The following is a 14,340-nucleotide window of genomic DNA, read 5'->3' as shown; positions in this document are numbered from 1 at the left end:
TGAAGATTGCTGTGAAATGTTGCTGTGTGCCATTATATCTATCAGTTCCCTTTATTTGCAGCCCACAATCTTGAACAGATATTCCCATCACTTCTCACTCTTGTTTACCAGTTGTGGAACCTCTTAATCTCTATTATGTGCATTGTTCTGTTCCTGCACACCTCTAAAAAAATTGTACTGTAACTGCTCATGTATTCAATACACATTGTGCATGCGCGCACACACATGTACACCTAAACTGCACAGTCACCCATGTCTATTAGTTTATCATCCTTTTTAGCTAGAAGTTACCCTCCTTCAATGATGCCTGCATTGACAACAAGCTCATGTATTCGGACAATTAAGCCATAATTTTTTGAACATCATCTAGGGCATTGTGGTTCGTGGGGGTCATGTTCAGCTCAATTGGCTAGACCAAAAATTACAAAATAAAAATGAAGCATCTAAGAGAGAGTTTGGACAGGTAGAATGAAACATAATTCATCGTCTTCTTGTCATTCTGATCCTTTGCTGAGGCTACCGGTCAGTGCAAATAGTCTTCTTATTCCTCGTCGTTTTACCTAGAATCCTCACCTTGTCATCCCTTGTCACTGTTTACAAAAACCCTTCTATTAGAGGATATTAAAAAGGTCCATCTCTATTCTTCTGCCTTGAAACTCTGAATCATGAAGATTTCGATGGTCTTATGGCTTGTTTTTGGTGTTTGAAGAACATGAAACAGAAACACTTGGCTTCTGGGATCCTTTATCTTTCAGTCTAAAAACACCCTTAACCCTTCTGTATTCTTTTTTTTTTTTTTTTTTTTTTTTTTTTTTTTTTTTTAATATCTTGACAAAAAGAGAATACCGATTCTCTGAAGTTAACCACTGACCTGTCAGTTCTTCTTCTTCTCCTTCTTGGAAAGGGACGATGAGAGATTATCCCATATCCTTCTATACATAGGTAAAAACCAAAAAATGGAGATTCCTTGAGGCCCAAAATCCAAAATGTCTTGCACATTTCATCCCTCAAAATTCTATGGAATGTGTAGCTACCTGATTGAGAACTTGTCACTAATGATGGCTTATATATATTTGCAGCAAAACGAATCTATCACTAATGATGGCTTTCAGGTTAGACAGAAGTGTCTATGGCCCTCAGACCTAAGAATATGTTTTTATACGTGTGGCAGGCCCGTGAGATTTATTTATTTTTTGCTAGTTACGTTGTTTGTCGAAGATCCTGAAATTTGATATGGTTACAGGAATTTGTAGCCCCAAACAAATCACTATTCCAAAATTGAAAGCCTATGAAGGTAAGTTGTGTACACATCCCTTTTGTACACATCTATTTACTGGTTAGCTTTGTATCCCTGCTAGGTCTAAAAATGAAAGTATTGGCTATGTGCTGTAGGTACGATCTGCTACACTCGACACATGGCTTCCAGAACAGGTTGCATTTATTCAAAGTAAGCATGCAGAACACTTCTCAGCCTTCTTTATGAGCTTTTTAATTGTTACAAATCTGCCTACCAATGAGGACAGCTCCTTAGCCTTCTTTATATTGATTTTAATATTGGTCTTACTCTTTTGGTTGTATGCAGCAATGGGAAATGAGAAGTCATAGATCAGATTACTTTCTTGAATTTCTCTATTTTGAAGTTTTGTAGTTAAAAATCTTTGTTTTTTCCAACCTAACTATAGGAGATTCAGGCAAAAAGAGCTCTTCAGAACTCTGTATTTCCAGCTGTAAGCAGAGTTTGGAATTTTATTCTGTGGAAAATAGGATTTTTTTTTTTTGAGACTTACAATTCCTATTCGATAGCATACTAGGTTAGAACATGAGCAAACCGATCAGTAGCTTGACCTGTTTGATGCAGCATTACACGGCAACCTGTTCGATAGCATACTGGGTTTTGAACTTATTGCAGGTACGATCTTGCTCTGATCCTTGGTTTACACACATTTTGAACTTACTGAGATGTGGTTACAAAATTTAAGTACAGTAGTTATTTGATTTAAAAGAATTACACTGTTTACATTTGGGACAACAGATAGGAATGTTATCTCTTTACAGTTAGTTTACAAGAATATGTTATAGTTTGTTTTCCATAATTTTTTAGTACTTGGGCCCCATTCAACTCAACCTGCATATTTTCTGACGAGCAACTCAAAGAGTTTTTATGATTACTTTGATAAGAGATGAATGCTCCTGAGAAGCCTGGTTTTTAATGTGTTGGAGTATCAAATGTCTGTCTATTGATATCTCTCAGATCCTAGTTGTTGTTGGGGTGTCTCTATGTGAGGTAGTTAGCTTATACAAAGGTAGAAGAGTAATCGTAAATTTTGTGGACCTATGAGTAACTTGAAAAAAAAAAAAACAAAATCAGGTCTAACATTGTGGACCTATGACTAACTTGAATTTTAAATGGGTAAAAAGAAAAAAGAAAAAAGAAAAAAGAACCATGATCCATTTAAAACCGGATCGGTAGTGACCTTGATCCACTTTGGACTGCTTGACTGTAAGCAAATTTTGTGACCTTATGAACAAGTTGGATGGCAATTAGCCATCATAGTAGCCCTGTGAATGTTTCAAGGTGGGTGTCATTATCCCTACTACTTCCTGTGGTGTTGTCTACTTGAGCTTTGGAATTGCCTCATTTTCTGTTTCATGTCTAAAATGAGCTCATAAATTAATGGACAGCTCTCCATTCTCATTTTTCTCATGCCTGCATTAAGAGTAATAATAGCATACTAAGAGAATGCCACCTTTGCATTCTCATTTTTCTCAGCCCTGCAACCCAAAAGAAATTTGCAACTGCAACTCAGCAACATATTAGTTGTTTGGAAGTGTACCTGAAAATGTTAACAAAAGTTGGGTTGCATGGGGAATCTTTGTTATGCAAAGAATTTGAATTGCCTTGCTTTTCTGGTTAGCAAGTTAGTTCAAGGATCAGTCTTCATGCTCTGTTTGGAAGCTCAGAGTCGATTTTTGGATTGGGAGGAGGTGTACTCTCGGGAAGCAGACACAATGCTCAGCTGAGAAGGAAGTTAATTGTTAGTATTGCTTTGGGGATGTGTCTCTGAGTCAATGCAAGCTGTTTATCATGCAGCATTGTTTTTTTTAAAAAAAAAAAATCTTTTTTGTTGGGGTATATGATCCGTGAAGCTTCTTTTAGGGCTTGAATCGAAAATTGAAGCATATCCAAGATGAAGATGCAATTGGACTACACCAAAGGAAACTGTATGAATGTAACGCCTATGGCTGAAAATTGTTAAGTGGCTAAAGAAGTCTTGGATCGAGCCGATATTTGTGTTTTCCCTTCATCCATGTCCATGTGACCATATGAACAGTTGGATGCAATTGTCCTCGCTGTTTCCTGTGGTGTGGTCCAGTTAAGCCTTTGATATGCTTCAATTTTTCGCTCATGCCCTGAAATGAGCTGGAAAAATGGATGGACAGTGTAGATAAGACATACATCCATAGTGGGCCCCACATAGTTTATATCCATATGTTTTTTGAGGTCATTTTAAAACATGGGATGAAAAATGAGGTAGATCCAAAACTCAAGTGGGCCACACTGGAGAGAGTAGTTAAGATAAAATAAAATAAAATTAGCCACATACAAAAAATAGCAAGAAAAACAACAAAACTTATCTTAGGTCAATTCTAACCCACTCCCGCCAGACAGTCCCAATTACCATACATGTTTTTCATGTGTACAGTGATGAGGGAACTGCATATTGCTTCAATCATTCACTCACCATAATAGAATTCCTCAAGGACTCCAACATATCTAATGTAAACAGGAATTATATGATCCTCTGCCAGGAATTATATGATCCTAGCCATATGCATTGACAAATCCACCCTACAATCCCCAAATTCCTATTTTTTCCTTTCGCAGTTGTGATCCTTTTTTCCCCTACTTCAATTCAGGAACTTATTCATTCCATGCCTTGCAGTGGTTTCTACGCATGTAACTCATTACTTGGATGTAGGAGCAGGAGAGGGTAAAATATCCATGTGTAGAAATTTTTCAAAGGATTTGATGCATCTTTGTTTTCTTTATACTCCATTTGGTTGATTAATTTGAGTTTCTGTAAAACGTAAAAAGAAAGAGCATTAGTCATACAAATTCTTTAGTCTTGCAGAACTAATTAGGAGTCGAGCTTTGTTAAACATGATGTTAGTTATCATACCAAGATGCCTGTTTCCAGAGTTGACAGTGAGCAGCTTGAGTGTTCTCAGCAACCATTACTTGACAACAACTTCGGAACTGTTTTCTCAGCTTTGCCTCCTAGCTTCATTGAACTATTGACTGGCCGTTTGACTGAACATGAGAACAATGGTAAGATATGCAAACTATATTTACTAGTTTCTTTAGTATGACCTTCTCTCTATTTGTGTAGTTTTAAAATTTTGAACTTTTTTGGTTGCAGAGATGCATATCCGATTCTTCTTTTCATGGTATGTGAATTTCTTCCATTACTAGTTCTCTGCTTCTAATCTGAAGGTTGTGCCTAGATCGACCTGATTCTTTGTACAGGGCATCAAGATGGTGGGATCCTTCTATTGGATGGATTGGCTCATACATATGTACCATGCTGTCACATGTTCTGGTGTGAGCATGAGTTGACTGTGCTCGTCTGTGGGCTTAGTAAAGCTCTTCCTCACTATTTGCTTCGAAAAAGGAAAAAAGAAAAAGCAAAAAAAAAAAAAAGAACAAAAAAACGAGCTCTTCCCCATAATATATATATGGGCTTCATTAATCAACACCCAGTAAGTAGTATGGAAGTCACTGTCCTCCTATATTGTAATTAGTCTTTAGTGAGATCTAGACTCTTCATTTAGTTAGTCCAATTGTTATGGATCAAGAGTTAAACATGGATTAGATGAACGACCCAATATTCTTCTTATTGGTCAGCAGTCTGTTCTTACTCCTTTTTATGATGCTACTTCTGTTCAATTCTTACCAGATTTTATGACTAGAGTAGATATGGTCATTGATGAATTGGGAGGTGATATAACAATCTAATCGTCTCCAAATCACACATAGGTTAGCATGCTTCATACTTGTACAGTTTTTTTTTTTTAGTACGGAAATTGAAAGCTGTACATGGTGGACTGTTAAGTTGTACAGTGGAGAATATACAACCATTTTAGACTGCCGAAATTTCGGTGTCCATAACTTCTTGGAAAACTACTGTTTTGTACTTATGATTTACTTTCAAGTTGATGTTATGCGTTGTGAAACTAATTATATTGATGTAGCTTATACCCATTATATCTCACGCAAAACACAAATATCAGCTTGATCCAAAAGTACTTTTGTTCTGTGGATTGACTACACTTATGTTCTGCTTTTTGTTTTCAGGCTTGGTCACCATTTGTTGTTGGCTTGGAAAATGCTTATTCTAATAAGGTTGCAGCTTCCAGAAATTACACAGATTTTAAGCTCTAGTAGCTGATCTTCTGTAGCCTTCATTGTCAAAAGATTCATTCAAGTCACATGTTCTGTGGAAGAATATGGTCAGGCATATCATCATGTGATTTTTTCTATTTTTCCGTTTTCCCTTTTAATTTTTTAAAAAAGAAGAACACTGCATATACTCATTGACAACGTCATCTCTTACCTAAGTCCTATAATTGCTCTTTGGACCAGCTTCTGTTGAGAAGCAAAGGATAGCTGAGGAGGTTGCATCATTGCTAAAACTGAGTGATGATATTGACACCATCCCCTCTGAAAGGTCAGTTAAGAATTTTCATTTTTTAAAAAAAAATTGCACTATAGTCAAAATTATAGTTGGATTTGGTTATGTGAGCTTATTTCTTAAAAGATGCATGCATGCAGTTATTTAGGAAGAAAAGAAATTTTGAAAAAAAAAAATGAAAAGAATTTGAGAAGACAGTACAAAACTTACAAAACAGCAAGAGCTTGCATGAGTCCTATCACTTCTGGAATCTTCCTAGTAAGCCTATTTCCCTGAAGAGACCTAATAATAGAAAGTTTTTTTTCGTTAGGGTCAGCACACCATTTTCAAGAAAAACAAACCTAATTAAATGCAATAAGAATGGATGACAACTGGAGCAAAAAATAAAAGAAAAAAAGTTGCAGATTGTCAGCTGTAATGTCAGTGGAGTATACTACAGCAAGCAGTTTAACTAGAAGAGTTCGAAAATATCAGTAGCTGAATGATTCTAGTTGGTTGATTAGTAGATGAAACGAATAGTTATTTGCAGATGAAAAGAGATACAGCAGAGCTTTTGAGAGATGGAAACATACAATGTAGCTACTTGCAGGAAACCAATGTTGTAAGGAATCTCTCCAGTGATTTGATTGTAAGAAATATCCCTGGAAGTCATAACAGTCAATAGACCATAAGCAATTGAAGACAGAACAAGCACAACGCCCACACCAAAAGGAATGCCAGCCATCTTACAGGATTTCGTAGCTCGTACAATTCCCAATGTTGTCCGGTATGGTTCCTGAGAGGTTATTGTTCCGCTCACATCACTGCAACAACACCGGTAGAGATGGTTCAAACAAGGGTATGAACAAAATCTCAAATATAAATTCCCAGACAACCATTGATGCAAGTTCCATTAGTATCCAGGTACAAGTACCATAGGCCAGTCAATTGGCACATATCAGGAGACAATGTTCCTGTCAGCAAATGGAATTGTGACCACAAAAAAGCTGGCTGGTGTTACAGTTGCATAACAGTAAAGGCCATGTGAAAGCAAAAAATGGGTATAAATGAATCATTTTCCAGTTGGGTCACCCACCTTCCTTTTCCCCTCCTGCCAAGCTGAGACTAATGCTCTGTGTAAATGAATCATGGACCTCACTAGTGTAAACTGAATACATGAGTATATCATGTGTATTCTTGAGTTGAAGTCCATGTATTCTTGATAAAGGAAAAACAAAAAAGCTAATGTAGCATACTTGGAATTCTTTCAAAGCTAATAACCTGATCAGTCTCAAAAAACCTTGAAATGAATTAAACAAACAGAAGACTATCCAATTAAAAGCGTGAAAATATTTAAAGAATCCATAAACAAATTCAAATTCAAATTTAAATATAGTCTAAATTTTTATAAAGCTAAATGCAGAACTTTAGTTGACTTTGTATGATGTAGCTTATACCCATTATATCTCACAGTTACAACAAAGTGGGTTGCTTAAAGGGGATGACCACACGGATCGCTTTTTTTGAATCCTCATGGTAAACTTTTTCTGTGGTTTTTATTATGTTTCCATGAGAATCCTCTAGACCCTCACAGTTGTTAAGAGTTTTCCTTCTCTTTCTACCTATAATTTCAGGAAATTTTTGTAGCAAATTGTTTGGCCACTGACATGATTAATCCAAGCTCATTGTCCCTACAAACGCCACAACAAGTCCAGCATCTCTCATTTGCTGTTATTGATATGTATGCAAAGCTTGTGGTTTTAGTTATTAAGGTAGCGATCTTTTTTTTTTTTTTTTCTGACTGAGCTTCATGCAATGAATGGAAACTAAATTGATGAATGTTTCCATCATAGTTTGGGTATATATGAACAGTATCAGGAGCAATGGGATGATCTGTTGCAACCTCATGTGTGAGTTCTCTCTTTCCCTGAGGAAATACCAAGTTCATCGTTCTTCTCTTCCCTCAAGTGATCATAATAACCATGCTCTTGTCCTGAGAATCCTAAACCATGATGGGATTAGTTCACTCTAACATGAAAAGTCCCATTTTGTTAAAAATTTGCTATTCGTAAAAACAGTACAATGGGACAGTCACACTCTAAAATCCAAAAGCATTGTAATTTGCAAGTCATAATTCTTTGGATGCTTTTGGGAAAGCACTCCACGAGTCTGTATTGGATGCTTTTGGGAAAGCAGGGCAGAGTGAAGAAATTGAGCAGCTATTTGAAGAGAAAATGGGTATGATTGCTAACTCACCACCTGTAGCTCCTCAAGCTGAACAGGTAGCAGCTTAATCTATTTTTGCTAGACCCAATATCACAACACATTGTCCTTCATGTTTTTGAGTCGAGTGATGAAAATGGCTGGTTCATTGTATCTTGGATGTTCAGTTGACATCAGTCTAAATGAGCGTCCATTGCCAATTAAATTATTAAATGTTGTAAGGGGGTCATTGTTGGGAGTATGGGTTCTCATCTTAGGTGATGGGTTGTTATATTAAACGTAAGGCGTGTTTGGATGCAAGGCATGCTCATTGAATTGAACTAAAGGAAACAAAGAAAAATGGAAAAAAACAATCTTGAATCAGGTATCATTATTCTAATTTGAATGAGGTTGGCATTGCATATCATGTATTTTAATTCAGACTCAAAATCATCTGAATTTGCAGTTTCGGTCTTTTCCCCTCTAGCAGCGTGCTTGTTACTGGTTTTTTGTCAAAGTGAATGCTTTTTTGAATTTGATTGAAATTAAGGGCCTGCTTCCCACCTAAATGAAACGAAATGACAATTTTGACTACTACCCATTTAGCATATTCATCTTCTTTTTCTTTTTTGTTTTTGCATGCTCCAGGCGGCAGTAGAGATCAGCTGTGAACCATCTGTCAGGATTTTTTTTTTTTTTTGTTTTCTTAACATAGAAATCGATTGAATTCTTATATGAATTGTATTGGCAGGGTGTTAAAAGAGCTGATCTCACAGAGGATGAGACTGCCTTGCTTGAGCAAGCCCTAGCAATGTCAATGGATGATCCTATATCTAGTCAATCTGGTGATGTGTTTGTGGGAGATACAGATATGTCAGAGCCAGAATGACATGAGCAAGGTGCTTAGAGACCAATCTTTCTTGTCATCTATTGTTGCTTCGCTTCCTGGAGTTAACCCTAATGATCCTTCAGTTAAGGATTTGTTGGCATCAAAGAAAGATGAAGATAAGCCACCAAGCGAGGGTGAAAAGTGATGGTGCTCTGTAAGCTGTCCATGCCTCCACATGCTCTCCAAAGGTCAGGTTTGTGATATACATACAGAAGGCTCCTAGGAAAGTTTGTGAGAAGTAGACGTCTCTTTTCAACCATGAATGAATTTGATTTAAACAGTTTCAATGTTTCCAAATTATGATGACTTGATGTGAAGCTCACTGATATGCAAGCTGTTCTTGTTTGGGACTTTGATGGTGGCAGCAGCAGCAGCAGTTAGGGAGGTTATTTGTGCATTCAATTAGAGGCCTTGGTAAATTCCTCCTAGTTTGAATTAATCAAACAACCACCTATTGTAGGTTATTTATTTCCAAAGCACTGGTTTAAAATGGATGCATGCCTGTCATCGAATTCTTTGACACGGACCATGCAAACACGCCATCAAATTCTGAGGTTTTGCACAGTGAATTTGAACATTAATCTAGTTTGAACAGTGAATTTGAATAGTGATTGGCATTGGTATCATCATATCATGATCCTGGTATGAGCACTGCATGAATAATGTTGTGTTCAGTTCATTGCTATCTGAATCTGGGTTCTGTTTTTCATGAAACCAAAAATGGCAAAAAACAAAAAAGAAAAGAAAAGAAAAAGACATGGCACCAATCTCTTCATCAGTGTTTGTAATCTGTCATAGCCTTTAAACTTGAAATTCTATGGAATGTGTAGCTACCTGATTGAGAACTTGTCACTAATGATGGCTTATATATATTTGCACCAAAACCAAGGACGTTTGTTGGATTGGTTTTCAGCCAAATGCTTTAAATAATATATTTAATTTTAGCAATTATTATGTTTGATAGTATCAATTGTTTCAAATGCCACCCACTGTTTTGATAGAAAGATATTAATATTTTCAGATCTCACCTCTTCTCTAACCTTATCTTGCATTTTATACCAGATGTGCCGAGATCTCCAAGCCCGACTGGCTGCTGCAGAGGCAGAAAGGGTAGCGGCTGAACAGGAGAAGCGTGAAAAGGAAGAATCTTTTTCTTTTTTCTTTTGTTGAACAAGAACTCATCATGGAAAGGGTGGTCCAAGAGTCAAAGAAACTTCAGCAGGAAGCAAAGGAGAATGCGAAGGTAATGATAAAGGTGACTGTTGAGGGTCAAATATTGCATATCAGACCCATTTATTGCATGGATTTACAAGCATGACACTGTTTAATAGCCTAATTTAATTGAATTTGTGATGCAGGGCGTCTTCATGAGCTTGGACTGGGAAAGGACACGAAAAAGCATGGATTTACCGATTTGATGACACTAAAGCATGGGACGGACTCTAGAAGACCAAGAGAGACGAAATTATATACCAGGGGTCTGCGGAAATCGAGGAATCGAAGCTCAAGTGGCCTGAAAAGTGTCCAGAATGCAAGATCATAGGGTTCCCACCATCTGATCAGTTCGAAACTTCACACGTGGCTTGAGGACCATAAATAAACCGTACACGTAAAATTTCAGCCCCTGGATCACTGTGAAAGTGGCCCAACGGACAGATCAGCCCCTTAAATCCTTAAGTGGGGCCCACCTGATATCTGGATATTCTCCATTTTTGGTCTCAACAGTTTAAATGAGCTGACAAAACTGATGGACAGAACGGATTTCTCATTAACATCTCTGTGGGGCCCCGCCGGTGATGAATGTGCATAGCAATCACGTGCACCAGCCGTGCACCCGTGCATTCAAAGTCGGTCAGCAGGCGCTGACCGACTCAAACTCAGATTTTTTAAAAATTACGCAGCAACGTAACGCTGCCGACCGTCGGTTCTACTTGTGGGCCCCACACATCATGTATAGCACCAATCGGGACCGTCCATTGTGCGCGTAGGTGGGGTATTTACCTCACCAAGGCAGCCTTTTGAGAACATGTAAAATGTTACAGAATCCTAACCGTTAAAGACAGGATGAACGGCGGAGTAGAAGGTATTGTGGGCCACATGGAATTTGGTCCAAAAGTAGTGCTTCCCACCTGATTTTTCGAGTAGAACGCAGTGGACGGATCAGATTTTCCAAAAAGACCGTGACGTGGGGCCCACCATCGTCACAGCGTCAATGACGCTACCCTGTTTTCGCGTCCGGGAAATCCAAAATTTTCGGCCGATTGTGGGCCACTGCCTGTGATCGGATTGGTGATCCAAACCGTCCAGATGATGACCAAGCCAAGAATGACCCTACCCATGAAGTCGGTTTTGAGATTACTGGACGGAGAGCCACCCAACCTGAGGCCAAACGCAACTCCTCTTGCGTTGCTACGCACGTTGCTGCATCGCTGGCTGCGAAGCTTTCAGCAGCCGAATCCCTTCAGGACTCCACATCAGCAAACGTGAGGAGTTTTCTTGGGCCCCGACGAGAATGCTATAAAAGGAGGAGAGGGAGAAAGAGTAAGGAGGAGGAAACGACGGAAGAAAGGAGAGAAAAAGGGAGCTACGGCTGTTGCTGCACATCAGGGAGGGAGCTAGACGTTTCGTGGGGAGCTGCTGGGCGTGTAAGGCTGGACGGAGTTGCTGCTGCATGTCAGGGAGTTGCTCGTTCTGGCACATGTGAAGGAAGGAAGGAAGAAAGGGAAGTGTTTGCTCGATTCTCTTTTCTTTTTATTTTTTATTTTTCTGGGTTGTTGATCTTTTCTATTCTTATGAACCCTAAGGATTTTTTCCTAATCATGGTCGGCTAAACCTCTTAGCTAGGGCTAAGAGGTGAAGCCTGTAGCGAGATGGGAGACTACTTTATGCTTTAAATATGAATGCATGAACTGAATCTGTTCTTTGATGATTATTATAAGGAAGATTTTTATTAGTCTTTAATGGTCTGTTGTGACTGAAATTACAATGGGTTTGCAATGGCTTTGAATATTTCTTTTTTTTTTTTTTATGTTTATGAAGTCAGGAAGCCCTGTTGTTCATCATTGCTCCATGGGCATGGTAGGATGACAGTACCCTTCCTGATCTTCATACGTTGTTGGATGATTGATAATTAGTTTAATTCTGTTGTTTACTTTGTCTCCTGGGCATGGTTAGATGATGGAATCCATTCTAATTCTATACTTTTCATCTCTTGAAAACCAGATCAAGTTCAGTTTGAATCCTTGGTGCAGGCATAAGATCTCCCTGATCTCTACAAGTGGATCCTCTGAATCCCTAGTTTCCTTCCTCAGAATTTCTTAAAGTTTTAGATAATTATTCCACAATTATTTCTCAAATTCTATTTTGTTTAGATCGCATCTTAGTCTAGTTCTAGTTCTACTTGGTTTCAGGTAACGTACAGGTATCAGTCCCTGTGGATTCGACCTCGGTCTTACCGAGTTTATTACTACATCACAACCCTGCACTTGGGGTGTGAACAGTGACAGCTACGAGCAACAAAGACTAATATAATTCATAGCATTGTCTGATCGTCTTGATGCTCTGTTGCAGCTACGGGAGTTCTTAATGGACCGTGGTCGTGTTGTCGATGTATTGCAGTAAGTCTCCATTCCCTCGTTTCTTGAACGCTTTTCTTATGTAGTATATCATGGGATTAGCTATCTGTTGTTAAATTTTTCTTGGGTATTTTAGACCAAATGCAGCATAATCTAACTTTGATTTCTTTGAAAACTTGGCTGGTCATTCATTCATTTCCTAACAATGAAATTCTATCATAACTGGACAAAAAACAAGCGTCTTCTGGTCATAAATGAACTATTATTAGCATTCCTTTCTTGTCACTGTCTTGGTGCAGACTCTTAGTTGGCCCCAGTAGCAGCAGATAAATGGATCTGACTCTGCGACATTGTGATATTGCATTGAAATGTTTCTGCTTTAGCTTATCGATCAGAAGAGAAGGATACACTGTAAAGGCATGTTGTCATCATAGTAGTAGCCTTGTCCTAGCCATTTGGGGTCAGCTTTCACACGGAATGCATGAATCTTGATGTTTTCCTCGGATGAGAATAGTTGAAAACAGAACTTGATTTCTCAAACCTGATGAAGTTTGAAGGATAAATCTTAACTGTTTAAAAAATACATCAATTCTTTTTACTTGACCCAATTTCTGATGAATTTACAAGGATAGAGATGATGTTTGGCCGAACAAAAAGGTGTTTTTGGTTTTGCTAGCAATGGTGCCGTTGGCCTTCACATTTCTGTGACCTGACCATTCACTGGTGGCGCCATCATGAATTTGTTCCCAAAGTTCACCTCTGGAAAATCTTGCACATGCAGTTTGACTTTTCCAATTGAATGTGGACATGACATTTTAAGGAAATTGGATTGCTAGACCCCACAGTGATGTTTATTTGTCATCCAACCTGTTCATAAGATCATACAGACATGGATGAATGGAAAACAAGAATATAAGCTTGATTCAAAACTTTTGTGCCCCCCAAGAAATTTTCAATCGTAGAACATTTTATCTGTTTCATGTAGTGTGGTCCATTTAAACAAAAATATAAGCTTGATTCAAAACTTCTGTGCACATACAAGGATACTTTTTTCGAGGTGATTCACATGCTTTATTTCATTGCCATTGTATGAATGAACTTGTCCTCAATATATGCTGCATTTTTTTTTCTCTTAAAGCTTCTTGAACATGAAAATGTTTAAGAGTCCACTCATGGACGTCTTTCTTTCTTTTTTTCCCAGGATTGCCTCAAGTTCTTAAAAGAAATACCTTCTGCAGCAACAAATGATGCATCTGCCAATCCTTTCCAACATTCCAGCTCTATCATGAATCTTTATCTAGAGACAAGTTCTACTCTTTTGAAGGTTTTTACTTCCAAAATTTCTTTTTCTATTACCTATACATAGCGTCATAGAGAACTATTATGCACATGAATATTTCACAGGTCCTTCAAGCCCATTCTGGCTAGCTCATCTCCCACCAACTTTCTTAGGAATTGAGAAGGTTGCAGGCATCATCTATGCATGCTAATCCAAGACTGCAAAATGGTGGAGCTACAGATTCATGAACACATGATGCATCATATCTGATTATTCACTAGCCTCTTCAGATCAACAGAAAATAATCTTTTTTAGCATCTCTGTCCAAACACAGGTCAAAATGTATGATTATTCACTGGCCCTTCACTCACCGTTGTTGTTTAAATATATCTTAATGCTGTTGCTGTACAGAACAATGGTAGCAGATTTTTAAAGTGTGTGGAACAGTTGTTGGGGTATGAAGGGTTTAGTTGAACAGTTGCTGTTGTATAGAACAGTTGGTGAAGGGTTTTATAGATTTTCAGAGAGATATTTGAATTTATCTTTGTTCTTTTGCTCTTTTTTTCTTGAATTTGAGGTTGGGAGTTTGGAATTTCAGGTCCTCGGGGAGAGCAATGGATTTCAATGTGATCTTTAGTCTTTCTTCATGAACTGAAAGTGGGTATTTGGAATTATAGTTTTCTTTTTTTCCGATAGAGATTTGAATTTTAGATGTGTTGCTCT

At 38.0% G+C, this 14,340-nt stretch overlaps 2 long non-coding RNA genes across 3 annotated transcripts; one reads left to right on the top strand and one right to left on the bottom strand.

Moving 5' to 3' along the window:
- Positions 1 to 5,835: 5,835 nt before the first annotated feature.
- LOC131253510 (uncharacterized) lies at positions 5,836 to 6,449 on the bottom strand. The gene is made up of 3 exons (XR_009175235.1): positions 6,423 to 6,449; positions 6,266 to 6,334; positions 5,836 to 5,975 (listed from the first exon to the last, which is right to left on the bottom strand). It is a non-coding gene; the product is annotated as an uncharacterized LOC131253510 (long non-coding RNA).
- A 5,821-nt stretch (positions 6,450 to 12,270) lies between these two features.
- LOC131253509 (uncharacterized) lies at positions 12,271 to 13,851 on the top strand. Of its 2 annotated transcripts, none has more exons than XR_009175234.1 (3): positions 12,271 to 12,380; positions 13,540 to 13,662; positions 13,743 to 13,851. It is a non-coding gene; the product is annotated as an uncharacterized LOC131253509 (long non-coding RNA). The 2 variants fall into 2 exon arrangements; XR_009175233.1 differs by lacking the exon at positions 12,271 to 12,380 and adding an exon at positions 13,365 to 13,395.
- The last annotated feature ends 489 nt before the right edge of the window (positions 13,852 to 14,340 follow it).

This window comes from Magnolia sinica, chromosome 8 (genome assembly GCF_029962835.1).
Source record: "Magnolia sinica isolate HGM2019 chromosome 8, MsV1, whole genome shotgun sequence".
Lineage (NCBI taxonomy): Eukaryota > Viridiplantae > Streptophyta > Magnoliopsida > Magnoliales > Magnoliaceae > Magnolia > Magnolia sinica.
This window is presented reverse-complemented; position numbering and strand designations above follow the sequence as displayed.